Source organism: Tasmannia lanceolata, unplaced genomic scaffold (assembly GCF_043159265.1).
Source record: "Tasmannia lanceolata isolate RefF3 unplaced genomic scaffold, GAP_Taslan_0.1 ptg000150l, whole genome shotgun sequence".
In the NCBI taxonomy this organism is placed as follows: domain Eukaryota; kingdom Viridiplantae; phylum Streptophyta; class Magnoliopsida; order Canellales; family Winteraceae; genus Tasmannia; species Tasmannia lanceolata.
The window spans coordinates 267,501-272,500 of NW_027518826.1; positions in this window are offsets into that span (position 1 = coordinate 267,501).

Sequence of the window (5,000 nt, forward strand, 5' to 3'; positions counted from 1 at the left end):
GCCCAAGGCTAGTGAGCATGGCCTGTGTGCAAGGCTAGTGTGCAAGGCTTGTATGCAAGGCTAGTGTGCAAGGCTGGTGTGCAAGGCTTGTGGGCAAGGCTGGTGCGCAAGGCTAGTTCCCAAGGGTTGTGTGCAAGGCTAGTGCCCAAGGCAAGTGCGCAAGGCTCGTGCCCAAAGCTAGTGCGCAAGGCTTGTGTGCAAGGCTACTGCGATGGGCCAGTGCCCAAGGCTTGTGAGCAAGGCTTGTATGCATGGCTTGTGTGCAAGGCTAGCGTCCAAGGCTTGTGCGCATGGCTTGTGCGCAAGGCTTGTGTCCAAGGCTTTTGTGCAAGGCTCGTGCGCAAGGCTAGTGTGCAAGGCTTGTGCGCATTGGCAGGTAGCCCACCAGCATGCACGATCCAAATGCCACTCACGCGACAACACGGTGCCAAGCCGGGCATGGTGTGCACTCAAAACCAATCAACGGACAGAGGTCATGCGTCATGGGGGGGATCTAGCAAGGCCATGGGGAAGGTCATGGAGGACCTTGGAAGCAAGCGCAAGACGAGAGCGAATCGAACAAGGGGCCAGGACGGGGCCTTGTGCCCATGGTCTTCGCAAGACAGCGTCCAAGGCACCCGAAAGCCCAAGGGAACCCAAACCCGGCCGACACTTGCAATCGCACATGCTCTCTGCAACACACCATCAATGCCGCCCAACGGGGCCAGCACGAGCAGTCCTCCGCGGTCCCCTGGCCCTGCGCACGTTTGTCTTCGAAACCGAGCATCAATGCCACAGAAAGTGCCGGGGCGCCAGCTGGAGCCATCATCCGCGTTGCCATGGCTCGCTTGGCCTTGGCTTGCCAGGCCCCGACACGAGCAATCGCGCATTTTCTTTGCAACCGACCATCAATGCCGCCCAACGGGGCCAGCACGAGCAGTCATCCGCGGTCCCCTGGCCCTGCGCACGTTTGTCTTTGAAACCGAGCATCAATGCCACAGAAAGTGCCGGGGCGCCAGCTGGAGCCATCATCCGACGTGCCATGGCTCTGGTCCCATGGTCTTCGCAACCGAGCATTCGTGACACCCGCGGGGCCAGGACACCAACCCTTCCGACACGAGCATTCGCGCATGTTCTTTGGCCACACAACGGCGCCAGCACGAGCAAAATCATCCGCGGTGCGGTGGCCTTGCACGGCCTTTTGTCTTTGGAACCAACCATCAGTGCCACGGGAAGTGCCGGAGTCCCGGCATCCGCGGTGCCAAGTCATTGCGCCCTTGGTCTCTGCAGCGGGGCATGCCGGGCACTCCCAACCATTGCAAGCAAGCAAGCAAGCAAGAAAGAAAGTAAGTAAGTAAGTAAGTATTACATATAGGGGCGGGACATGCGGGGAGATCTGCGAAACGTGCATTACGGGGCACACGCGTACCTACCGGGGCATACCGACCCCTATTGGGGCACACGTGTGCATATCGGGGCATACCGGGCCTATCGGGGCACACGCGTACATACCGGGGCATACCGAGCCCTACTGGGGCACACGTGCGCATATCGGGGCGTACCAAGCCTATCGGGGCATACGCATGTATCCCAAGGCATACCGAGTCAATCCGGGCATACGCGTTCATACCGGGGCGTAACGGGCCTATCGGGGCATACTTGGGCATATCCGGGCAAAAAATGCCCAAAACTTGCGCAACCTTGGCAACCGTGGTCCATTCCTCTCTATATGCCTAGCCTTGCCAACCGTGGTCCATTCCTCACTATATGCCATGGCCTTGTGCCCATGGTCTTCCCAAGACAGCGTCCAAGGCCCCCGGAAGGCCAAGGGAGCCCAACCCAGCAATGCCCTGCTATGGCAAGCCAAGGCCAAGCATTCCGGTGCCTATCCGGGCAAAAATGCAATTCCTCTCTATATGCCTAGCCTTGGCAACCGTGGTCCATTCCCCACCATATGCCATGGCCTTGTGCCCATGGTCTTCCCAAGACAGTGTCCAAGGCGCCCGGAAGGCCAAGGGAGCCCAACCCAGCAATGCCCTGCTTTGGCAAGCCAAGGCCAAGCATTCCGGTGCCTAACCTTGGCAACCGTGGTCCTTTCCTCACCATATGCCATGGCCTTGTGCCCATGGTCTTCGCAAGACATCGTCCAAGGCGCCCAAAAGGCCAAGGGAGCCCAACCCAGCAATGCCTTGCTAGGACAAGCCAAGGCCAAGCATTCCGGTGCCTATCCGGGCAAAAACGCCCAAAGCATGCCCATTCCTTAGCCTATCCAGGCAAAAACGCCCAAAATCTGCACATTCTAGTGCCTATCCGGGCAAAAACGCCCACCAGCATGCCACCCTCCTATAGGGTTTGCGCAACCAACCAGCCTAACCACCAGTGGCAACCAAAGGTGCTGTTAGCGACGACTTCTGAAGACGCAACGAGACGCGACGTGTTTGCGCCCAGACGCGACGAGACGATGCGGGATCTGCGCCCAAGAATGCCTAGACCCGTCGACTTGATGCGGGATCAGCTCGCCCAAGCATGCCTAGTGTGCAAGGCCTGTGTGCAAGGCTAGTGTCCAAGGCTAGTGTGCAAGGCTCATGTGGAACGCTAGTGCGCAAGGCTAGTGCCCAAGGCTTGTGTGCCAGGCCCGTGTGCAAGGCTAGTGTCCAGGGCTTGTGTGCATTGCTTGAGTGCAAGGCTTGTGTGCATTGCTCGAGTGCATGGCTTGTGTGCAAGGGTTGTGCGCAAGGCTAGTGTGCGGGGCTTGTGCGCATGGCTAATGTGCACGGCTTGTGTGCATGGCTACCGTGCAAGGCTAGTTTGCATGGCTAGGGTGCAAGGCTCGCATGCGAGGCTAGTGTGCAAGGCTGCGTGCAAGGGAAGCGTGCAGGGCGAGTGTGCGAGGCCACTGTGCACGGCGCCAGCACTAGCGAGCCATCATCCGCGTTGCCATGGCTCGCTTGGCCTTGGCTTGCCAGGCCCCGACACGAGCAATCGCGCATTTTCTTTGCAACCGACCATCAATGCCGCCCAACGGGGCCAGCACGAGCAGTCATCCGCGGTCCCCTGGCCCTGCGCACGTTTGTCTTTGAAACCGAGCATCAATGCCACAGAAAGTGCCGGGGCGCCAGCTGGAGCCATCATCCGACGTGCCATGGCTCGCTTGGCCTTGGCTTGCCGGGCCCCGACACGAGCAATCGCGCATTTTCTTTGCAACCGACCATCAATGCCGCCCAACGGGGCCAGCACGAGCAGTCATCCGCGGTCCCCTGGCACTGCGCACGTTTGTCTTTGAAACCGAGCATCAATGCCACAGAAAGTGCCGGGGCGCCAGCTGGAGCCATCATCCGACGTGCCATGGCTCTGGTCCCATGGTCTTCGCAACCGAGCATTCGTGACACCCGCGGGGCCAGGACACCAACCCTTCCGACACGAGCATTCGCGCATGTTCTTTGGCCACACAACGGCGCCAGCACGAGCAAAATCATCCGCGGTGCGGTGGCCTTGCACGGCCTTTTGTCTTTGGAACCAACCATCAGTGCCACGGGAAGTGCCGGAGTCCCGGCATCCGCGGTGCCAAGTCATTGCGCCCTTGGTCTCTGCAGCGGGGCATGCCGGGCACTCCCAACCATTGCAAGCAAGCAAGCAAGCAAGAAAGAAAGTAAGTAAGTAAGTAAGTATTACATATAGGGGCGGGACATGCGGGGAGATCTGCGAAACGTGCATTACGGGGCACACGCGTACCTACCGGGGCATACCGACCCCTATTGGGGCACACGTGTGCATATCGGGGCATACCGGGCCTATCAGGGCATACCGGGCCTATCGGGGCACACGCGTACATACCGGGGCATACCGAGCCCTACTGGGGCACACGTGCGCATATCGGGGCGTACCAAGCCTATCGGGGCATACGCATGTATCCCAAGGCATACCGAGTCTATCCGGGCATACGCGTTCATACCGGGGCGTAACGGGCCTATCGGGGCATACTTGGGCATATCCGGGCAAAAAATGCCCAAAACTTGCGCAACCTTGGCAACCGTGGTCCATTCCTCTCTATATGCCTAGCCTTGCCAACCGTGGTCCATTCCTCACTATATGCCATGGCCTTGTGCCCATGGTCTTCCCAAGACAGCGTCCAAGGCCCCCGGAAGGCCAAGGGAGCCCAACCCAGCAATGCCCTGCTATGGCAAGCCAAGGCCAAGCATTCCGGTGCCTATCCGGGCAAAAATGCGATTCCTCTCTATATGCCTAGCCTTGGCAACCGTGGTCCATTCCCCACCATATGCCATGGCCTTGTGCCCATGGTCTTCCCAAGACAGTGTCCAAGGCGCCCGGAAGGCCAAGGGAGCCCAACCCAGCAATGCCCTGCTTTGGCAAGCCAAGGCCAAGCATTCCGGTGCCTAACCTTGGCAACCGTGGTCCTTTCCTCACCATATGCCATGGCCTTGTGCCCATGGTCTTCGCAAGACATCGTCCAAGGCGCCCAAAAGGCCAAGGGAGCCCAACCCAGCAATGCCCTGCTAGGGCAAGCCAAGGCCAAGCATTCCGGTGCCTAACCTTGGCAACCGTGGTCCTTTCCTCACCATATGCCATGGCCTTGTGCCCATGGTCTTCGCAAGACATCGTCCAAGGCGCCCAAAAGGCCAAGGGAGCCCAACCCAGCAATGCCTTGCTAGGACAAGCCAAGGCCAAGCATTCCGGTGCCTATCCGGGCAAAAACGCCCAAAGCATGCCCATTCCTTAGCCTATCCAGGCAAAAACGCCCAAAATCTGCACATTCTAGTGCCTATCCGGGCAAAAACGCCCACCAGCATGCCACCCTCCTATAGGGTTTGCGCAACCAACCAGCCTAACCACCAGTGGCAACCAAAGGTGCTGTTAGCGACGACTTCTGAAGACGCAACGAGACGCGACGTGTTTGCGCCCAGACGCGACGAGACGATGCGGGATCTGCGCCCAAGAATGCCTAGACCCGTCGACTTGATGCGGGATCAGCTCGCCCAAGCATGCCTAGTGTGCAAGGACTG